Source organism: Sciurus vulgaris (assembly GCF_902686455.1).
Source record: "Sciurus vulgaris genome assembly, chromosome: 13".
NCBI classification, from domain to species: domain Eukaryota; kingdom Metazoa; phylum Chordata; class Mammalia; order Rodentia; family Sciuridae; genus Sciurus; species Sciurus vulgaris.
In genome coordinates this window covers 33,124,874-33,149,898 of record NC_136474.1, presented here as the reverse complement: position 1 = coordinate 33,149,898, position 25,025 = coordinate 33,124,874, and the positions used below count along the sequence as shown (strand labels likewise).

At 37.9% G+C, this 25,025-nt stretch overlaps 1 long non-coding RNA gene and 1 pseudogene across 2 annotated transcripts in view; one reads left to right on the top strand and one right to left on the bottom strand.

Moving 5' to 3' along the window:
• Positions 1-25,025, top strand: part of LOC306642732 — a 563,182-nt gene that overhangs the window by 414,705 nt on the left and 123,452 nt on the right. The gene's annotated exons all lie outside the window — the stretch shown is intronic.
• Positions 606-24,844, bottom strand: LOC306642609 (thiosulfate sulfurtransferase/rhodanese-like domain-containing protein 2; annotated as a pseudogene). Its single transcript has 4 exons — positions 24,561-24,844; positions 24,200-24,462; positions 2,215-3,669; positions 606-1,202 (listed from the first exon to the last, which is right to left on the bottom strand). The product of its transcript is annotated as a thiosulfate sulfurtransferase/rhodanese-like domain-containing protein 2 (transcript).

Below are 25,025 nucleotides of genomic sequence, written 5' to 3'. Positions count from 1 at the left end.
GGTTTGAATAAAGGTATGGGCTCTGTATAGATAAGACATCCTGGAGGATAAGTCCACATAACATTTGCCTTTCCATTCTTTTTTTTTGCAAGTATTATAAAATCCTTTATTACAAATTTCATCTTAGCTATTTAGCAAAAGAACAGGAAAAAACTATTAGCCTCCTTTAAATTTTAAAAACTTCAAGAATAAAGTTGCCAATTTGATTACTGGATCAGAGCCACAATATTCCCCTTAAGAAATATAGACTGAAGCTACAGAGCTCTGCCAGGAAACAAAAAAAAAAAAAAAAAAACTAAATTCCTTTTGCTGGGTATTGGGGTGAAGGGTAATGGTGAAATTTCAAGCTTCAGAAAACCTCCTGGGCAACAAACATATTCCTGAATTACTTATGAACATTTGAGTTGTATATACAATTGAATACTGGACCAGAAATAAGTTTTTCCTCTTTGAAGGCCAATCTTATGACAGATGTGAAAACTTATGGCTAAATATTTGAAAACACCTTCATATACTGTATAGTGGGTAAATGGCTCATGTGAGGCCTAACCCTGGAGAGGTGACTTTCCAGTCCACTGTGGATATGATGCTTATCATGGCCAAGCTTACAGACATAAACTACCTGTCTCATCACTTATTAGGCAAATCACTGCTGCTCTCATGCATGGAAATGAAGCCTCTGAAGGACAACAGTGCAGAAAACCTAGATATGAAAGAACTGGGAAATCCTGGCCAAGCTATGCAAAGATGATTATTCTTAAAACATAATTTTGGTATTTCTACTGGACCCCACCCCTCCTTTTTAACAACATGGCATCTTTGGGAGTTGATAAAAATGCAAAGCCACAGTGCCCTTGTGCCTTTTAACATACCACAGTGCCATTTAAACTTGTATTTTTGTTTGTTGCTTTGGGGAGTTATTTTCATTAGGGATTCAGCAAATCTTGTGATGAAGGACAAGACCAAAGAGCTAATGAACACAGACTAGGAGGCTTCTGATGAAGAAGGAAAAATCTGTGCATTAAACTGTAATGATCTGGACAATACAGTGTAACTAGAGGTGGATCCAGGGCCTCACCACTATGAAGAGCATCTACTGGGGCTGTAAATGGACCCAGGAGTGGCACCATGCTGCAGGGATGGCCACCCCACTCGGCTTCTCCTTGAAACACAATTGCAGCTGCATTCTGCATCACTGGAAACTGCAACATAATATTAAATCTGTTGGTCAATATGTGGCTCTGTCCCATGTGACAGGGACAAATGCCTGGCATGCTGACCTGAAGACTGGGCAGGCACAGTGGTACTGCCAAATGATCTTCTTAAGAAAGCAAGTTGTACAGGGCCATTGAGCTTATTTGGATCTCCCAGAGAAAACACTTAAAAGCTAGAAGAGTAAGTGTTGGAGGGAACAAGCCTATGAGGTGGAAATCTCTTACAGAAACCAAATCAGTAAAATATGAAGGAGGGCCATGACTTTAAGGGCATTCTCTATCAGATAAGCTGCTGCTCTAGACCAGGGGATGGTAAACTTTCCTGTAAAGGGCCAGGCAATAAGTATTTTAGACTGTGTGGGCCACATGGACTCTGCTGAAACTACTTAATTGTGCCACAGATTGTGTGGGAAGAAATGGGTAAGTCTTTTCCACCAAATTTTACACAAGCAGGAGGTGGGCCAAATCCCAGTATACAGAGCTTCTCAGGCAGTCAGAGAAGAGACAGAGGCAGGGGAAGGGGAAGGGGAAGGGGAAGTGAAAAGTGGTGGATAACCTAAGTGGCCTGGTTTAGGAATCCATATTGAGGGCCACAATTCACAGATTTGCACCAGGATGGACAGGTTTGCTGACAAGGGCAATGACTACTAATAGCCTGTGGTCCAGCAAAGAGAAGGCATGAGTGACACAATCACCAGGCTCAAGACTCTGTCCCTCAAAAGCTTTGGGATTCCATACAGTTTACCATGCTCTATCATTTTCTAAATTAGAATACTTCAGTAATTGATCAAAATTTGACTCTCTCTCTCCTCCCCCTGTGAAGTATAGGCAGTCAACATGGTGACAAGTTTGCCATGATCGTTATGACTGACAATGACATTTCTGATTTCCTTTTCTGCAGCCTTGACCTTCTCTTATACATGGTGCCCACTGACACTGAGAAGGCTTGGGAATGCTAAAGTCACCACTTACACAAGCAAAGGCCCATCCTCTCCAACACTGGGCTTTGGTGCAGGGTTCACAGAGAGCTGTGCGTGCTGTGAAATTTCCCTTGGGATGCATTGCCATTGAGCTATGCACTCATGTTCCTCTTTAAAACTCTCCTGTGCAGGTCCTAAAGCCTGTCTGCCCCCTTTGTCTTGACATGTGACACAGAAGGTTGTGAATCCTTGTCCTTGACATGCAGGACAGGTCAAAACAAAATGGTGGCACTTGGGAGAGGAGCAGAGTTTATACTGGTCCCACTGTGCTCCACAGTATGAACATTCTGATAACATGTCGCTGTTGTAGCACAGGGCATAATCCTTGTCAAAACCAAACAACTTCCCCTTATAAAAAACCATTGGAAAACTCTTCCAGGTACTTGTGGATACTACCCTTGAGCTGGAACACTTTCTTACACACTCCCTTGGCCTTCAGGTAGGCTGAGTCACGCTCACAATGAATGTCACCAGTGCAGTATATCAGCATCCTCTTCTCTCTGAAAATTTCTAGATTTTCATCAACATAGCTAGAAAAGTAACTGAATTTCCTGATATCTTGGGCTAAGCAGCCCTGCAATAGACTTATTTTGCTTTCATAGGAGTTTCTGCAGTCCAGTAGAATAGTATCACTTTGTTTTTGATCTTGCTGAGATAAAAACTTTTCTACTTCTTTATGAAATTCACCTGGGGATAAATGGTTTACAGGCTTCTTGTAGGAGATCTTATTGGGGCTGATCTCCATGGGCATGATTTCTTCAAATACACTAATACACAATTCTGGAAAACAGTGAGCTCCTCCTCTGCTGGTCTTAAAATCTTCCTTACAAAGATAATCCTTATATAATGGACAAGGAAGTATGATTTCTACATAGAGACTGGTGATCGATTTGTTTCCACCAACTGTCTCATTGATTCCTTCAGTAGCAATTCCAATGTTGCCTGTGAGGTGCAAGTGCTAACACACAGTTGTCTGCCAGGCACAGATCCACTGAGGATTCTCCAGGTCACAGTAGCAGTAATAAAGTAGCACCTCCCCTTCATCACTGCCCAGATCACTTTTCAACTCATCAGGGCTAAAACAGCTTGTATCAGGGAGCCAAGCAGACACCTTGTGGCTATGAATAATGTACTTTTTTAGAGGGTTCTTTTTGTCCACAGATGTGATACTCTTTGAGGTACTCAATGTTGCAGCCATTTGCTTTAAAATAAAAGCAGTCTGGTGATAAATTTCATCAGCATGTTGTGTTGCCACATTTCTATGGATGCTGGTCTGGTTCATGAATAGCTGCTGACAGCATTTCCACCATGTTTTTTACATTCATAAGGAGATGCAGGAACTTGTTTGGTTTTGACAAAGAGGGCAAAGGCCCGCCAGTCCAGAGTCTTTCCCAGGTTTTTCTTTGAGGACCTGTCTCTGCCTGACAATGGTTGCCTTTCCTCACCCTTGAGGCCACACCCAGGCTGTGTGTTTGCTAGGTTTGTGAAGTCACCTTGCTACAGAAGTCATTCTGCATTCTTACCATAGGTCTCAAAGCCTCACCTTCCGGGTTGCTCAATAAATGTTGGTGCTCTAACTGAACAAATAAAACATCTTTATCTCCATGTAACTTGAACATCCTAGAAAAGTGTAGAATGACCCATGAAGAACTATTTTCTGAATGAAATCATTTTTGATGAGCCATTTTCAGATTTGGCTAATAGGTGAGTGCTTTCTCACAGACTATTTTTCTTCCAAGGTTCGTAGGGAAAAAAAAGGAGGACTATATTCAAATTTTAAGTCAGAAGTCCCCAACATTGGAAGACATGGCACACACAGAGGGTTGATGAAGGGCTTTTGAGGCAGGGACCTCACAATGAGTTGAAGGTAAAGATGAGGAGTCCACTGATGGACCACCTAAAAGGAGGCTGCACATCCAAGTGTGACAGGGACAGACATGCTCCTGGACCTTGGCGTGAGGCCATGATGGAAGAACTGCTGCCACCACAGCAGTGGGCTCAGACTCAGTCCCTGCCAGGGCTGTCTCCAAGTAATACCACAGAACTGAGGGAATGAGCACTGTGGCCTCTTCCCCCTCTAGCTTTCTTCCCCTCAGAAGTGTCTCTCATTAGGTGAAGGTGAATCATTGTCAGAGATCCAAGAAGACAGGATGATGCAGGATGGCATGCACACAAGATGCTGCTGAGAGGTGACATGCAAAAAAAGACAAAATATTGCAAAATGTTGTGAATGTCATATATGTATATGTATCTTATACATATATGTATATGTATCTGCATTAATGATCTGAGAGTTTTAAAATGCTTCTCATTTAACCAACATCACAACAGGAGATGTTAGTAAAGAACATTCTGCATGACATTCAGTGCTGATTTGTCTATCTTTTTACTGTGAAATTTTACTTCCATTTCACTATTTATGTGTTTAGAGTGTTGCCACAGTCAGATAATTGTTAAGAGGATTTGTGAGATGGAAAAGATAAAAATCAACAACATGAACTCTCAGGACTGAGAAGTAGTATCTAGTGTGGAAACATTGACAGTTTATGGAAATGCAACAGGAAAAAAAGAAGGAAAGTACACATTACAGATACCAAGAAGATTAAGAACAGAAATGGTCAATTATTTCTTAGCAAACTCATTGATGGAAAATGAAAAAGAAAAGAAAGAAGAAATACAGGAAAGAAAAAGATTCTTACTTATGTTGTCAGCAAGATCAACTAGAACAAATAGTTAATTAGTCATTAGAGCAACTGTCAAGAAGGAACTTTGTAATATTTGACAACATTTAAAGATTAGAGAAATTTGTGATTTGTTTTGGGTTGAAATGTGTTCCCCAAAATATTGTGATATCTTATCCCAGAACCAACATATATGATGCCATAAAGAAACAGATCTTGAAGACATTCAAGTTAATATAAGGACATTGAATAGGCCTTAATCCAACGTGATTGTGTTCCTTACAATAAGGGGAAATTTGAGACAAAAACTTCTGTGGCATAAGCCCTCAGTCTGTGGTACTTTGCTATGACCACCCAAGGAAACTAGTACACTGCTCTTATTGAAAAAGAGCCATAACTAATACGTAAAGTAATTCTCATTTTCCACTTAAGCTTGTTAGATCTGAATCAAATTTTCTGCCATTATATCCTGATGGAGGGAGTAAGGATTCTCTCCAGGATAGAACTGTTTAATCCATACTCAAGTTATTGATAAAAGCTCTGTCTTCAGCTGTCACTTGCACAATGAGGGTCCATGTGTTAAGAACAAACCCAGACAGAGGACTAGATTTTGATGCCAAAATTAATCATTTGCACTATGATTAATCTATCTGGAAGGAAGACTGTGCGCTCTTTGATCCACTGCATATTGTCTGCATCACCAGACACCTTCAGCAGGTGTGATTTTATACTGTGTGGCCTCTGGCACAGTTGAGTGGCCAGAGAAGGCTGTCCAGGTGAAGCTGGATGCCAGGGAAAGACTCAAGGAAGTTGGAAAATAATTTAATTGCTGTTTAAGAGTCAGCCATCACAAAGAAGTGTTACACTGGGGCTTAGGACATCCTTACAGACTCATTAGTACACATGATCTGGTGGCAGAAACTGTGAATTACAAACTTGTATAAAGTATAACTTGATAGTTTTAAAAGATTCCCTTCAAGAACATGCCATGGGATATCTGGATTACTATATTTGTGTTCTCTTTATTATTATAAGTATTTTTTCATTTACAAGCATAAAATATTCTAGTGCTGGTAAAATACTTGTTAATTAAGATTTTATATTCAGGGGCTGGCAATATAGCACAGTTCATGGAGTGCTTGCATGTCAAGCACAAGGCCCTAGGTTCAATCCCCAGCACTGCAAAAACAAAATGGAACAAAACAAGATTTTATATTCAAATTCTGGAAGGCTTCATATAAAGTGGTACGAAAACATGTAATCTGATACCATGCGGTGTGCTGACTTAACATAAAAATGCAAGTGTGTCATTTAAAACCATGGCAAAGGAGAGAGTAGAATGTTAATATAAGGTCAACACACTATAATGCTACCGTGTTGATATTGCACAGAATGAATAAAGCTGAGTGTTCTGAAAGAGCCATGCAGTGACATTGTTTTTATTTGAAAGCCCTTATATGAGGGAATGTTTCATGGTAAACAATGCCTTAGAGATCATTAGCAATATAACTTTGGTCATGAGGATTAAAACTACACTCACTTTAATTCTCTTCACCTGTTAGACTGCACACAGTATTCAGAATATGAACAATAGAAAAGTCATCATGGGGGCAGAAAAACAAATAGCAATAAAGAAATAATGAACACTGGAAGCTATTTAAGAGAATGATAATCAGAAACTAATCAGCCCCCAGCACCTTCAAAGGAATAAGCAAATTGAAAATGATTTAGACATTTCTGTAGGACATGAGAAACTGAGTGGTAAAATCTCTTTCACTATATCAACACATTTGGAGATTCTGCTTTTGATATCTGAGACAGACAAACTTGTACCCGAGGTTTCCTTATAGACATTTGTTTGGATTTGTTTGGGGCTGGAGCAGGAAACTGCCCAATCTTTTCCTTAGTTGATGCTTATGTTCAGTCCAAGAAACCCTCCTTAAAAGCACAGATCTATGGACAAACTTGAACCAGAGTATTTCACATGGCTATACTGACCTCAGTTATATCTCCACTAAATTGTCACTAGTGTTTCTGAACACATGGTCCATTATGAGATGGTGTGCCTTTTTAGTTACATTCCATTTGTTCATAATGATATTTGTTCTGTTTTGGAGAGTGTAGAATATAGATTGTGTTTTCACTGGTCTGATGCATAAAGTAATAAATCTATGGTACTGTGGAATTCTATCATTTTTTGAAGAGATCAATTGACCTATAAAGGGACCTAATCCCCTAATATTTTTTAATTTATAGAAAAATTATTAATATGAGCAAATATGTACTTCTCTACACATCTAAAAGTTTTTTAAGTAATTTAATACAGATATGTATAGATCAGCTACTATATGCCACAACTAAGCTGAGTGCTGTGTTGTTAGTGGTAGTTGAACAGGACATCAGAGACTGAAATAAAATTTCAACTCATCCACAAATCTCATTTAGATTATTCGTTTCATGGAGAATAAAAACTGTAATAACCTAGGCAACTCTGAGCTAAAGACATCTCCTCAGTTGATTAGAGTAAGACCAAATTAGGGAGTTTGCTCCATAGCTTTATTGATATTTCTGTCTTAATCCTATTCATGTGTATCAACTTGAGAATTTGACCAATTTTGCTCGTGTCCATTTTAAAATGAAAACACAGGTATATGAAAGAAACAGACAAAGCTCATTTAAGAAGCAAACAGAAAGTATTAAGTAAGGCTATATAAGAAGCCTGGTTTTCCACTTTTCTGCACACCACACACCTCCTAAAGCTCCTCTATCTAAGAGATAAAGCATGTTATGGCTGTAGCACATTGAGGGATCAACGTTATATTCTTATGTTTTATTAGAGATGTTTGTCCCAAAATGTCAAAAGTCAAATGTGTTTGGGTGTATTTGTGTCACTATTTAGTTTTCTGTATTTTAATGCAACCTTTTCATGTTTTCTGTGTTTGCCCTGTGGGTGGATGTGGTGGTAGAAGCATTAATATAACAAGGTAGCATGATTCTTTAAGAGGATATTTCTTATAATACATTCTAGGCATTAAATTAAAAATTCCACTTGTAGCAGTAATGGAAGGTGCACCTGGCAGAAAGTCATTGAAACATGCACAAGGAAGACTGCATCTGAGGGGATTGAGATATGTAGTGGAATGCAACTAGCTTTGCTTTAAGTCTGTTGACTTGCACAATCAGCTGAGGGTGGGTTTGGAAGCCAAACAAGGGGAAAATGATTGCGTTCAAGGACTGAAACTTGGAAGGTCATAGCTCATTGTGGAGTGCATGAGAACTGCTGTGTTTCCTCCACACAGGACAGTTTGTTACCCTGCCTGCCAAGTAGAATTCTCAGGAGTCACATGAGATTCAGATGGGCACCAGAGATGACAATCGGCCAGGCCCCTAGGGGTGTGTTGAGCTCATATCTATGTAGTACACTCCACCCAAAACTTACACACAGAGTTAGATATAAGCCACCAAAGCTTTCCATTAGAATTCCATGTCATCCCCAACATGAGGATGCATCATTTTAGTCTGTTCCAACCACACTGTAGCAGACAACAGTACTTACCATTCCATAGTATCTTATGCAGGGGCATAGAGAATGTGAGAGACATTTAAAATGTTTCATTTTGCATTATGAATTTTTAGTTTTTGTTTTGCTTGTATATGCTGATTGGTTCATGTTATGCATGTTTAAAGAGATTTTTGTCTTTTCTGTCATTTCTCTCATTTTATTATCCATTTACTAATTTTTTTGAGGGTTAGTGTTTTATTTCTTTTTACTCTCTACATAATTTTCACAGCTTCTCCAACAGTTAAGTATTCTGGTTCTCTGCCAATGTATTTTGTTTCACTTCAAATTTTTTTAAAGCCCCCCTTTATTGTGACCTTCACTTTCTAACCCTCTTTATCTGTTTCATCTTTGGAATATTCTAACATTTCTTTTGCCTTCCTTTCTCATTTTATTCCTTTTTAATGAGTCATATTTTACCATCTCTTAAAAATATTTAGTTTATATAATCTCGCTCCCACCATTCATGATTTTGCAGTTATTAGTACTGTGGATTTTGCAGCTGACACTTAGTGATTACTTTAATGCTAAATATAGGTCACTGTTGTTTTTTGTTGCTGTTTCAATTTCAGACACCATCATTTCTCATTTTCTGATTATTAATATTGTACATATCATAATTGACACTTGGCATTTACTTGAATGTTGCAGAATGTTCACTCTTATTGTTGCTGTTATTTATTCCCCATTTTCTGTAGTTCCTGGGTATCAAATGTGACAGTCCAAATTGGTGGAACTAGGCTCTGTGGCTGAGTTACACACCAAACCACCTAAGAGGTTTTGAACCTTGTTCCACACATAATTATGCTCAAACTAGTTTAACACAAAGAAATGGGAAGGGAACCCCAAACTGACAACCATGGCCCATGGGAAGAAGGCTCAACTCAACCCTGGACCTCTGCTACTACAGCAACAGCAAAGAGAAATAACACAAAGAGCTCAACATAGGTTACTCCCATAAACTCTTGGAATATACAGAGTGACAAAATCTAGAAGAGCAATCATGGACAGTTACAAGGAACAAAATTGTCTGATCTATTATAAAGATCCAATGAAATCTACAGAGAAAGTGGAATCCTTAAGCTGTGACATACAACACCACTTTGAATGTTTGCTTTGGTTACTAATCAGCACTAGGAAGTTAGCAGAGCAAATATACTACAAAATCCACTTGGAAATGTATTCAATATTTCACAACAAACCAATATCCCAGAATGCTTGGCCAAAAGAAGACTGTGCCCTAAGAATTCACTCATATAAATGTGGAATAGAAACCCATCACAATGGATATGCCAATCTCAATATAAGAATATAAGAGATATAAAAACAAAGTGTAATCAGAAAACTCTTAAAGTCTGCAATTCACCAACAGAAGATCGCAAAGATATCAGAGGATGAAATACTGGGTAAAAATATTGAAAACAAAATTTTTTGAAAATTAATGGATTCTAAGATGTGTCAATAAAATAGCTATGAATTAAGGAAGTCAGTACAGGATATAAATGACAAATTCAATGAACATATAGACAAATTGTAAAAGAACAAAACAGAAATCTGGGAAATGACAGACAAAAATCAATCAAATCAAAAATTGAGTTGACAAACTATCCCTGTTTGCTGATGACATGATTATATATTTAGAGGAACCTGGAAATTCCACCAGAAAACTTTTAGAACTCATAAGTGAATTCAGTCCAATGCATTTTTATACATAAGCGATGAATCTTCAGAAAGAGAAATTAGGAAAACTACCCCATTCACAATAGCATTGAAAAAAATAAAATACTTGGGAATCAATCTCACAAAAGAGGTGAAAGACCTTTACAATGAGAACTACAGAACACTAAAGAAAGAAATTAAAGAAAACATTAGAAGATGGAAAGATCTCCCATGTTCTTGGATAGACAGAATTAATATTGTCAAAATGGCCATACTACCTAAAGTTCTATACAGATTCAATGCAATCCCAATTAAAATCCCAATGATGTACCTCACAGAAATAGAGCAAGCAATCATGAAATTCATCTGGAAGAATAAAAAACCCAGAATAGCTCTTTCTCAGTAGAAAGAGCGAAGCAGGGGGTATTGCAATACCAGATCTTCAACTCTACTACAAAGCAATAGTAACAAAAATGGCATGGTATTGGTACCAAAATAGACAGGTAGATCAATGATACAGAATAGAGGACATGGACACAAACCCAAATAAATAAAATTTTCTCATACTAGACAAAGGTGCCAAAAACATGCAATGGAGAAAAGATAGCCTCTTCAACAAATGGTGCTGGGAAAACTGGAAATCCATATGCAACAGAATGAAATTAAACTCCTATCTCTCACCCTGCACAAAATGAAACTCAAAATGGATTAGAGATCTCGGAATCAGACCGGAGACCCTGCAACTTATGGAAGAAAAATCCATAAGATGGATACATCCAAATCTTCAACTTGTTGGCTTAGGATCAGACTTCCTTAAGAGGACTCCCAAAGCACGAGAAATAAAAGCAAAATCAGTGACTCTGATAGATTCAAACTAAAAAGCTTTCTCGCAGCAAAGGAAACTATCAGTAATGTGAAGAGAGAGCATACAGAGTGGGAGAAAATATTTGCCGCTCATACTTCAGATAGAGCACTAATTTCCAGAATGTATAAAAAACTCAAAAAACTCTACATCAAGAATACAAATAATCCAATCAAGAAATGGGCTAAGGAAATGAGCAGACACTTCACAGTAGAAGATGTACAAGCAATCAACAGATATATGAAAAAATGTTCAACATCTCTTGTAATAAGAGAAATGCAGATCAAAACTACCCTAAGATTCCATCTCACCCCGATTAGAATGGCGATCATGAAGAACACAAGCAACAATAGGTGTTGGCGAGGATGTGAGAAAAAAGGTACACTCATACATTACTGGTTGGGTTGCAAATTAGTGCAGTCACTCTGGAAAGCAGTATGGAGATTCCTCAGAAAGCTTGGAATGGAAACACCATTTGACCAAAGGACTTAAAATCAGCATACTACAGAGATACAGCCACATCAGTGTTCATTGCTGCTCAATTCACCATAGCCAGATTGTGGAACCAACCTAGATGTCCTTCAATTGATGAATGGATAAAGAAACTGTGGCATATATATACAATGGAATATCACTCCACCATAAAGAATAATAAAATTATGGCATTTGCATGCAAATGGATGAAATTGGAGAATATCATGCTAAGTGAGATAAGCCAATCTCAAAAAACTAAAGGATGAATTATCTCACTGATAAGCAGATAAGGACATATAATGAGGGGTGGGAGGGGTTAGTGTTAGGGTTAGGGTTAGGTTTAGCGTTAGGGTTAAGGTCGGTGGAAGAATGGAGGAAGGAAGGACTGTATAGAGGGAGAAGAGGGGTGGGAGGAAGGAAAAAATTAAAAGAATGAATCAAACAACATTACCCTATGTAAATTTATGTTTACACAAACGGTATGTCTTGACTCCATGTACAAACAGAGAAACATGTATCCCATTTGTGTACAATAAAAAAAAATTAAGTTGAAAGTGTTTCCAATACATTCGATTAAGTAGAAGGCAGAATTTCTGAGCTTCAACATCAGTTGGACATCCTTGAACACTCAGAGTGCATTAAAGAGAAACATGGGAAACTATAATAATAATTTACAAGAACTCTGAGACAAAATTAATGCTCACAGACATTAATGTAGGATCAGAGATACAGGATTATGACAGTGATATAAGAGCACAAAAATGCCTGAAATCTTTGGAATGAGATGAACTTCCTGACACTGCAAACATTCAGAACATCAAATAGACCTGACTAGAAAACAACTTCTTCAAATTCTACTATAATTACAATGAAAAAAATTCAGTTCAAAGAAGGGATTTGAAAAGCTTCTAGAATTTTAAAAGCCAGTTCACGTTTACAGAAAACACAATCAGATTAACATCCCATTTCTCAACAGAAACCCTAATGTCCAGGAGGGCTTGCAACAATGTATTCCAAGTCTTGCAAAACAATAACAGCCAACCAAGACCATTGTACTCAATGAACCATCAGAATTGTACTACCAGATTTGAAGAAGAAATAAAAAACCTTTCAATTTGAGCATAAATGAAATGAATTCATTATTACTATGCCAGCATTGCAAAAGACACTTAGAAGAATTCTACTCATAGAAGAACATTAAAAAACACCAAGAGATATTGGATGAGAAGAAATTACATTAGAAGTGTGGATGAACACGTGACAATTAGTATAGAAGCAATCATTAAATATAGATCAATATGACAAGAAGGAACACATTTCTCTCTATAATAACATTGAATATAAAATGTCTCATTTCTCCAAATAATAGACATAGATCAGAAGACTGGACTAAAAAACAAGACCCAATTATTGTTACCTGCAAGAAATCCACACATGGTCAAAGGTATTCACAAGTAAAAGAATGAAAACTGACATTTCATGTAAATTAAACCTGAAAGCCAGATGAATGCTTATTTATACCTAACAAACCAATTTCAAGCAAAATTAGTTAGAGGACGAAAAGGTCACCACATCCTGATGAAGGGAGAAATCCAACAAGAAACAAAAGGATGATTAATATGTATGCCCCAAACTCTGGTGCACCTAATCTCATAAAACACTATGCAACATAAAGGTTCATAGTCCACAATACAATTTGGTCAGGTGATTTCAATATAAGTCTCTCAGCAATACATAGGTCATCCACACACAAAATCAACAAAGGTACTACAGAGCTAAATCAAACTAACTCAAATGGATTTAACAGATATTACAGAATCTTTCATCCAACAATAGTTGAATACACATTTTTCAGCTTTCTCCAAAATAGATATTTTAGAATGCAGAATTGATTCTCTCAAACTAATATGTAAGATTGTGATTTCTTAGCTAATATATTAAAAGAAAAGGAAGTCTCAAATCAATAAAATGGGACATAGAAATGGAGTTATTAAGGAAGACACTCAAGACATTCAGAGTATCATTGGAGATTAATTTGAAAGCATATATTCCAATAAATCGAAATAAATTGAAAAAATCCAGGAAAAGTAGACATTTTCATCACCTACAGCCTACCACAATTGAACCAAGAGGATACAGGAAAACCTAAGCAGAAAAATGGCAAGCAATGAGTTTGGCAGAGTAATAAAAAGACTTCCAACAGTGAAAAGCCTGGGACCAGATAGATTCTCAGTTGAATCCCACCTGTGCTTAAAGGAACAAATGCCAACATTCCTAAAATTATTACATTAAACAGAAAGAGAGAAAACACTTCCAAACTCATTTTATGAAGCCACTATAATAAACCTGATGTGAAACCCAAATAAGAACACTTCAAGGCAAATAAACTACAAACCTCGATGAATATGGATTCAAAAATCCTTAAAATATCAGCAAGTCAAATCAAATTCATCAACACACTAAGAACATTGTACATTGTGATCAAGATGGTTTCAATTCAAGGGTCCAAGGATGTTTCAACTTATGGAAATCAAGAAACATAATCCACCACTTAAAAAGACTCAAGGATAAATCTCAACACATGCAAAAAAAATCCTTTGACAACATTTAATATGCATTCTTGATAAAATTACTGAAGGTACCAGGCGTAGAAGAAACTTGCCTAAACATAATAAAGGTCAAGTATGAGAAACCCAATGCCAACATTGAAAGGAACAGCGAATACCTAAAGAGATTTTCTCTAAAATCAGGAGCTAGGCAAGTCTGTCTACTCTCATCACTCCTATTCAATATTTTTCCTCAAACATTAGCCACAGCAATTAGCCAAGAAAAAGAAACAAAAGGAATCAAATAGAAATGAAAAAAAAGTTGAATTGCCTCTATCTGCAGATGATATTATTCTGAACTTAGAAGATCCAAACAGTTCCACCAGTAAACTTCTAAAGACAATTAAAAATTTCAGCACAGTATCAGGATGCAAAATCCACTTATAGACATCAATCACTTTCCTATAACTAGAGTGGTTTTGCTCAGAAAGAAATTAGGAAAAAAATTTGTAATAACAATAGCTTCCTAGAACAAAAATATCTAGCAACAAATTTAACCAAAAAGATGAAAGATGATCATCAGGAAAATTTACAAAACACAAAAAATAAATCAAATTGAAGAAGACAGTAACAGATGGAGAGATCTCCCATGTCCATGGTTAGGGAGATTTAATATTATATAATGGTCATATTATAAAAATAAGTCTGAGGATCCAATGCAATTGCCATCAAAATACCAATGATATTCTTTTCAAAAACAGAAAAAAAATACTAACATTTATACAGAAGGAAAAAAGGCCCTGGATGGTCAAAGCAAATCTGAGTAAAAAGATGATAGCTAGAGGTATCCACAATGCCTGACTGTCAATTATACTACAGTCAAATTAATGAAATGAATATTAGCCATGGGCTTAGCATAAATGGCCTTTACAATGTTAAGGAATGTTCCCACTATCCCTATTTTCTAGTGTTTTGAGCATGAAGGGGTATATCATTCTAAATGGTGAAAAACTGAAAGCATTCCCCCTAAAAACTGGAACAAGGCAGGGATGCCCTCTTTCACCACTTCTATTCAACATCGTTCTTGAGACTCTGGCCAGAGCAATTAGACAAACCAAAGAAATTAAAGGGATACGAATTGGAAAAGAAGAACTCAAACTATCCCTGTTCCCTGATGACATGATTATATATTTAGAGGAACCTGGAAATTCCACCAGAAAACTCTTAGAACTCATAAGTGAATTCAGTAAAGTAGCAGGTTACAAGATCAATGCCCATAAATCCAACACATTTTTATACATAAGTGATGAATCTTCAGAAAGAGAAATTAGGAAAACTACCCCATTCACTATAGCCTCGAAAAAAATAAAATACTTGGGAATCAATCTCACAAAAGAGGTGAAAGACCTCTACAATGAGAACTTACAACACTAAAGAAAGAAATTAAAGAACACCTTAGAAGATGGAAAGATCTTCCATGTTCTTGGATAGGAAGAATTAATATTGTCAAAATGGCCATACTACCTAAAGTGCTATACAAATTCAATGCAATTCCAATTAAAATCCCAATGACGTACCTTACAGAAATAGAGCAAGCAATTATGAAATTCATCTGGAAGAATAAGAAACCCAGAATAGCTAAAGCAATCCTTAGCAGGAAGAGTGAAACAGGGGGTATTGCAATACCAGATCTTCAACTCTACTACAAAGCAATAGTAACAAAAACGGCATGGTATTGGTACCAAAATAGAAAGGTAGATTAATGGTACAGAATAGAGGACATGGACACAAACCCAAATAAATACAATTTTCTCATACTAGACAAAGGTGCCAAAAATATGCAATGGAGAAAAGATAGCCTCTTCAACAAATGGTGCTGGGAGAATTGGAAATCCATATGCAACAGAATGAAACTAAACCCATATCTCTCACCATGCACGAAACTAAACTCAAAATGGATTAAGGACCTCGGAATCAGACCAGAGACCCTGCAGATTATAGAAGAAAAAGTAGGTCCAAATCTTCACCTTGTTGGTCTAGGATCAGACTTCCTTAACAGGACTCCCATAGCACAAGAAATAAAAGCTAGAATCAACCACTGGGATAGATTCAAACTAAAAAGCTTTCTCTCAGCAAAGGAAACTATCAGCAATGCGAAGAAAGAGCCTACAGAGTGGGAGAATATCTTTGCCAATCATACTTCAGATAGAGCACTAATCTTCAGAATCTATAAAGAACTCAAAAAACTCTACTCCAAGAATTCAAATAATCCAGTCGACAAATGGGCTAAGGAAATGAATAGACACTTCACAGAAGAAGATCTACAAGCAATCAACAAACATATGGAAAAATGTTCAACATCTCTAGTAATAAGAGAAATGCAAATCAAAACCACCCTAAGATTCCATCTCACCCCAATTAGAATGGCGATTATCAAGAATACGAGCAACAACAGGTGTTGGCGAGGATGTGGGGAGAAAGGTACACTCATACATTGCTGGTGGGGCTGCAAATTAGTGCAGCCACTCTGGAAAGCAGTGTGGAGATTCCTTAGAAAACTCCGAATGGACCCTCCATTTGACCCAGCTATCCCACTCCTTGGCCTATACCCAAAGGACTTAAAATCTGCATACTACAGAAATACAGCCACATCAATGTTCATAGCTGCTCAATTCACAATAGCCAGACTGTGGAACCAATCTAGATGCCCTTCAATTGATGAGTGGATAAAGAAACTGTGGTATATATATACAATGGAATATTACTCAGCCATAAAGAATGATAAAATTATGGCATTTGCAGGCAAATGGATGAAATTGGAGAATATCATGCTAAGTGAGATAAGCCAATCTCAAAAAGCCAAAGGACAAATGATATCGCTAATAGTGGAGGATGACACATAATGGGGGGGAGGGAAGGGTTAGTGTTAGGGTTAGAGTTAGGGTTAGGGAGGGGGGCAAGTATGGAGGAAGGAAGGACTGTATAGAGGGTAAAGAGGGGTGGGAGGGGTGGGGGGAAGGGAAAAAATAACAGAATGAATCAAACAACATTACTCTATGTAAATTTATGATTACACAAATGGTATGCCTTTACGCCATGTACAAACAGAGAAACAACATGTATCCCATTTGTTTACAATAAAAAAAATTTAAAAAAGAAGGTGATAACAGAAAAAAAAATTAATGAATAGAGCTGATATACTGGCATAAATATAGACATGTAGACAAATGAAACAGAATAAAAGACACAGAAACAAATCCACAGGTACAGTTATGTTGTTGACATAGGTGCCAAAAAGTTATATTGGACAACCTCCTTAATAAGGAATGCTGGGAAAATTGGACATATATAAAAGATTGAAAATAGATACCTATCTCTCACTATGCACAAAAGTCAATTCAATTGAACCAAAAACCTAGGAATAAGATCAGACTCTTCAACTGGTAGAAGAGAAAAAAAGGAAAAGCTCCAATATACAGTGTAGGCAATGACTTCCTTAATAGAACTTCTACAATTCAGTAAACAATAGCAATAAGTTAGATGGCATCAAACTAAAAAGCTTCTTCAAGGAAACTATTCATAGCATGAGGACAAATCTACACAATGGATTAGATCTGTGCCAGCTATTCTTCTGGCAGAGGATTTATGTCTAGAATATATAATGAACTCAAAACCTCCATATCAAAAAACCCATTCAATGAATGGGCGAAAAATATTAAACACAAATTTCTGAAAATAAGATGTACAAATGGTCAAAAATTCTATTTAAGAAAGGTTTGACAACTATAGTCCTCAGGGAAATGTAAATCAAACCTACACTGAGATTTCATTTCACTACACATAGACAGTCATCAAAAATACAAGTAACAATAAATGCTGAAATAACGGGAGACAAAAGAATACTCAGACACTGTTGGTAGAAAAGGAAATTAGTATAGTCACTAGGAAAATCATTATGGAGATTCCTCACAAGACCACAATATGATTCAGTTATACCACTGACTCCTCAGTATTTATCCAAAGAACTAAGTTCAGCATATAAGAGTGACACATGCCTGTCCACGATTAGTAGCACAATTCACTATTGTGAATTTTGAATTATTGTATGAATTACCAAGTCATGGAACCAGTATAGGTGTCATTCAATAGATGAACGGATAAAGAAAATGTGACTAACAGATACGATGGATAATTATTCAGCCATAAAGAATCACACAATTATGTAATGTGCAGGAAAATGTATGGAACCAGAGAACATTGTGTTAGAGAAAATAAGGTAGACTCAGAAAGTCCAGAACCATGTTTTGTCTCAAATGAGGAACATAGCAAGAAAAAAAGAGATCTTATGAAAATAGAATGTAGAGCAATAAAGTAGAGGAAGGGAATGGGTGGAAGGTAGGAAATGAAGTTACTGAGAATTTAAACTTGTCAAATTATGCAATGTACACATACAAATATCCCACAATGAAGCCAATTATTCTGTGTAATTTTCATGTACCAATAAAAAAAGTCAACACTTAACCAAATTGGTGTCATCTAATACAAAACACAGGAAAACTCCTGAGCACACAGGATCCTGAACATACCTACAAAGATGCTTTCTGTTATCTTGAAACAATTTCACTTTAAAGACTATTGCTAGCATACATCTGCCTGTGTGCTGACCCTTGGTGAAAGATGTGTTCAGGACATGTCAGTCACACAAATCATCATCCAAATGTTTCCTTGAGTCCTTTTTTCCAAGATATCAGTCAGGAAAAACCTGAACCAAGTACAAATTGAAACATGAATCTTCAGAATTTTCAGTATTATCCATTCCTCATCCCTTTGTGGGATTGTCTACTTCCATTCCTATTAACTTGGGTGCTATGGATTAAATATCTTGGGGTGGTATGGATTCAATGTACTGAACCCTTATGAGCAAGGAAAATTTCTTCCCCTCTCACTTTACTCTGTGACATATGAGGAAAAAGCTGCCCATCTTAAAATTTAGGATGAGAGTCCCTCACAAGAATGTAGTCAGGCTAGCCCTCATCTTCCACATACAGCCTCTAGAAGGTGAGAAAGAACTGTCTGTTGCTTAAGTCACTCATGACATAGCATCCTGAGCTGAATAAGTCATAAGGTAAGCACACCAAATCAAAGACTAACTGCTAGAAGATAACATCAAAAAGCCTCAGCTTGAGCCCACCTGGTTCTAAAGTATCGACATACTCAGAGAGGGAGAAGAGGATGTTAGCAAGGTGCTGATTTCCTGTGTTATCAATGCAAGGGGCAGAAATATGATCTGCAGTGACCCCCTAATTCAGGCCTTACCCAACCTCTCCCTTCAAGAAGCCTTTGGTAACAAGGCACTCAGGACTCTTCAAATGTAATGATTGGGCAAGACTTAGTCCTCCAAAGAGGGGAAGGGAAACCCAAATGTGGGTCACCTCCATCATATCAAAGATTTGGAGTGCCAGAGCTCTTTGATCTCGGTCCTACTGGAGTTTCTCTTTTGGTAGGGTCAAAAACCACAGACCAATGCAGATAGTTTTACCCTGGAGCTCTGTAGTCACCTTTCTCTGTAATCAGTTGCTGCTGCAGGCTTCTTTCTGCTATTTTTTCATCATCCAAATTTTGGGAACTTCCTCAGATGATTTTCAGTCATTGTATCCATTACTTCTTCCTTCCTCATTCATTATTTGTAATTCTTCATGGTGAAATGCATCTCTTCCTTGGCATTCCTACTGTGTGTCCCACTTCAGTCATTCAACCAGACTCCTGCAGTAATCTGTCAATTCATCCCAGCACTTCCAGGCTCCTCAGTACATCCTAAGCATTGCTAAAGCAGACTAACTTCTGTCTAACGTATGGTTTGATTGACTTATTCCCCTGGTTCACACACTGAAATGCCCAACCCATCTACAGAGCCCTTCTAAATGCCTCTGTGCATGTGTCCTTTACTTCCTGTCCATGGCCTCTAATGCTCTTCTCACCTTGGTTCATGGTCATTTAAGAGTGTCACAATGAAGAGTAGGAGGCCATAGCTACCTCAAAAATATATACATTTTTTTTAAAACTCTTTCTCAGTTTCTGTTTTAGTTTGTTTCATTTTTCTTTGTTTTCACTCCTGGGAGAAGTTTTCAAATGGTTCTCTAATGCCTTGTGCATTGCCTGATATCAAATAATACTCCCACGTAAGTTTGTCTGTTCACTACATACTCAAACAACTCAACTTCTTGCATTAAGGCAACCAGGGGAGCAACAATGACCTGAAGCATGGTGGACAATGGGTTGGAAGTACATGGGTGTATATCTGGGGAACAGAACATCAGGTTTAGAGAAAGTTCATGCAGTGAGAAAATGACTGACCCATACAAGGCTTTCCTATAACAAGAAATTCACAGATTACTACCACAATGTCTGCAGAAATGTTAAGCAAGTAGTGTTACAAGATAGGTACCAGGATAGAGGTATGAAAAAAAAGCACAGGGAGACACAAGGAAGTGTGTAGGGCACTGTGTAAGGTGTGACACAATCTATATAGAGATAAAGATGACTTGGTGACTGCTACAGTTTGGATCTTAAAAGTCATCCAAAGGTCCAGGTGTTAAAATCTGGTCCCCCAGGTGGTACATTCTGAAAAGCTGGAGCCTAGCATGAAGTTTTGGGCATTGAATGTGCCCTGAAAGACAGGGTGGGTGGCATACTGGACTCTTCTTCTCATTGGGGTGTGCTCAAAGACACTGTGAGATTCTGGTCTGTCCTATCTCTTTTATTTTCAGCCAGGAGGTAAATAATTTTGTTCTACTGCTTGCTCCTACCTCTTCAAAAGTCCCAAAGCAATGGAATCTCTAAAACTGAGAGCTAAAAAATTTGTGCTCTTCATAAGTTCTATCTTGATATTGGAATTAGAAATGGAAAGCTGACTAACACGAGACTAAGGTAGAGAACAACTTCTATCTCTCCCTATCAATCTTTTCTTTTTTTCTCAACATATTTTCTCAGTCAGGGTTTTTAGACTGAACCCTGAAGCATGCCATGAGTATTGTAGGGGAGTGAATGAATACAGAATATTGCCTCATTCAAAAAGAGTGAGTCCATATGTATTTTCTTTTATGTTTTTGAGCTTCATTAAGTTCCTGTAAAAAATCTTAATCAGATGTGTCAATCCTGGTTGTTGTCATCTCTATTCTTTTTCCCAGTTACACAAGTTGTGGGGGGGTACTGAGGGTCGCAAGTACATATCTGTGTTATAAACAAATATTTATAATTCTTTACTTCCTCTCAGGTTATTATTTTAATTAGGAATGAGTTGAAGATATAAACAAAGAAGAAAGTGTTAAAAATTTACCCTCAAGGTGTTTCCAAACTTTATGAGATCTGTACTCAGTGGTGCCTTCATACTGAATTGCGTTTTCCTTCCTGCAAACTAGTAATTCTATACTTGGGGGCCAGGACAGAAAGCTAATGAGCAAGCTCATTCTCCAAAGGTAGCCCGTTAGACGTTTCTCCATTCATGGAAAATCACTCTCCTAAGCAGATGGTTTGATTTTATCTTTGCCATGAACCACTGTTGAGCACCAATCCACTACTTACTTTTATTTGTGGCAATGGCATAAAGGTTTAACAGATGAGACATACATCTCTGTCTGTGTGCTCTATGCCTGAGGGAACTCCATAACACTTTCTAGGAATAGTATTGAGATTCACTCAACTACTCAAATGTATTTTTAAAATCAGTCCACTTCCAGGTTCACATTTAAGATGAAGGTCTTTACCATGACATCATTGGTTCCCTTTCAAATAAAAAAGTTGGAATTCAATATACAAATATTAGAACTTAAAACACACAAAGATGTTAGAGTATATAAGATACATCTCTGATTTCAAAAACAAATCATTTAATGTGCAGATAAAGAATTTTTTAAATAGTTTGGAGTTAAAGTTATGTATATAATTTGCCAGACATTGGCTGTATTTTGATTAACAAATGTTTGATATTGCTTATGACTTCTTTGAGCACAAAATCGTGGGCATTTATACAGAGTATACCAAAATAATAAGTAGTTATTATAATAGCAAATGACAATAACAATCAGAGCTCATTTTTATTGAGCAATTATCATGTGTCAGTTGCTATTCTATGTATATACACTCAGAAAAAAAAGAAGCCATGAATCAAGGGCAGCTTTTCTGCCTGTTTCACAATACAGGAGACTAAGCAGAGATTGGATTTTAATTAGCTAAATATACACAGTAATAGGTTATAATGTTATCTTCAGGGTCTCCCAGTGGAGGTAGTAGTACTACACATGCCCTTTGTGCTTCTTAAATTCATCTCTTAAGTCTTAGTTTTGACTTATTATATACTTAGAAATGAGTTATAGTAAGACTCAAGGACATGCTGGAAAATTTTGACAATAACCTCTTATTTAACAGTGACTGGAAACATTTCTAACATAGTTAAACACCACTTGAGTGATTGAGTTAAAGTCAATGATATCTTTGTAAATTTCCATTCCATTTAGGTCATAGACTATGTTACTATTCCTATTAATGATAATTAAATTCAGAGATGTTGTGATACCTTTCCCTAAAACTCAAGTCACTATAAGGAATTCTGCTTCAGTACAGTATTTTTGCCACATGTCCCTCATTCTTTCTTAGTTTTTAAAGGGAGGACTAACTTGATATTAATATATCACAGAACATTACAATGGTTCCCATTCAAACTGCAATCTAGGCACTGGTGGTGTAGGCCTGTAATCCCAGTTAATCAGGAGTCTGAGGCAGGAGGATTGAGAATTCAATATCAGCCTCAGGGTGAGTGAGGTCCCTAAGCAACTCAGTGAGATCCTGTCTCTACATAAAATAAAAAATAGGGCTGGTGATGTGGTTCAGTGGTTGAGTGCCCCTGAGTTCAAACTTTGATACCAGGCCCCAAAAATTGTGTGGCTAAAATTCATTTTAAAATCACTTGATAATTCCCTGGAAGACCTAGGAATTTTGTAATGTGCATTTGAAAGTGAAATTCCCTCTTTAGTTTTTGAATCTCTTCCTCAAATATAGGAATGAAAAAATGTTCTTCAGTTTTGGCTTTCCCAAGGGGTCTTGCCCCTTGATGACTCTTTTACCCTGAAATAAACATTGAAGGGTTAATGAAGCCTCTGGAAGACATGAACCCACTCACCCATCTGCCAGAGATCAGGGTCACAACTGCCTTTCCAATCATACTGGAAGAATACCAATCTCATTAAAGGGTAAAAACATGTCATTACAGTGACAGTCACTGTTTAACAAGCATGTCTGCTGGCATTACACATTCAAGAGGAGTGAAAGAACAAGGAAACTGAATGACCCAGGTATAGGCATACTGATGAAGGAAGCAGTTTTCTAGGTAATCAGGGGTTTAAAAATGTGTGCCAAGTTTATTATTTTTCCCACTAGAAACCAAAACCAGGATGCCCCAAAATGTGCCCAGGAGCACCAGTCACAGCGGAAATCTAAAGAGCGAATTAATAGAATTTCCCATGTTTGAACAATTTGTTAATAAATGCCTATTCCAAAAACAGGTACCTGAGATGCAAAATAATTTCTTCCAGCACCCCTACAAGCACTTTCTTTTGGCTGTAGACAATATTTGGCAAAAAACTTATGCGTTTGTGTGTGTGTGTGTGTGTGTGTGTTTACCACTGTCACTAATTGCACCCAATTTCCTGGGACTGGTTCCCAGTGTAGACTAGTAAGTGCACCACATGGAGAGGAAATGCACATCAACAGTTCCCTGTTGTTCTGAGCTTCTGATGTGTGCAGAGGAGATGAAAGGTCCACATCAGCATTTCTCAAAGCTTTCATCACTTCTATCATAATTCTTTACCAAAAATCAAGCTGTGTTCCACCTCCCTGTCCTCAAGGCCAGGTGTACTTTTTAATTCTAAGTCACAAATTAGGAGGTGTCCCCCTCCATTCTTTTCAACAGTGACAGTTCAGAGGGGCATGCCTCCTATGGACATGGTGCAGGGCTGGGCCCCAAACAACTATGCTAGAGGATGCATGGGTAAAATAGAATCTCCAACTCTCTTTCCTAGGCCCATTGATTAGGGTAGTTCTCTTTCAAGGAACTCTTCTCCTAACCATTGCCTCAATGTTTAGTGAGGGGATAAAGGTCCCGCTGGGATTCTGGTGGCAAACTGGGCTTTGTCAGTTCTCTTTGGTGAATGCTTCCTGGTGGAGACTCACATCGTTCTTTCCCATCAAAACACTTTTGAGGGAAAACCAAACTGGAAGATTGGGCATATGGGAGCAGCTGCACTCCTGCTCCAATCCTGGTGAGGTGCATTCCTGTGTTCCCCTCTTCCACAGGAAGGAGGTGGCCTATGTGCAGGAGTCCAGAGGGGCCCCGTTCTTGGCACTCATGACACTCTTTGCCCCAATGCCTGGACAGCATTTTCTTGTTCAGCAGCAGTGAGGGTGGCCCCATTCTTCCAGGTGCGCTGGTGTTGCTGCAGGAACACAAGGTCAATGGGTGACTGACTCACACCTGGGTTTCATGAGGATGTCAACAGCAGAAAAGTATCATGGCAACCCTCTTTAAAATTACTCCTGCAGCTTTTCGGAAAACCCATGCTGTGAGATGCTCAGGGAGCTCTCAGACAGCTCATCCCCATTGATCTCAAGCAGGGTTGGCCCACCACATGCTGTGGCCAGGGGATGCTTCTCCAATTCCTTGGGGTCCAGTTTATTCTCCTGGGTTTCCAGGGCAGATGGGACGCAGGCTGGCTCATCTCCCACTGGTGGGACCGAGAGCACAGTTGCCTCTCTGGAACACAGGCCAGACAGAGCATCCTGGGAGGCATTGTCCGTGGAGGGTGCATACTTCTGCATGAGGGCAGCATTATGGTCCAGAGCATGAGGTCTTGGAGATCCCTGAAGTGATGATAGTGCTCTTATTCCATGGTGACTTGAGTTTCAGCTTTGAAGATTCAGTGAGTTACCAGATGGCAATTTCAGTGACCTGATCAAAGGCATTCAGCATGAGAAATTCCGTACCTGAAGAAGAGAACGT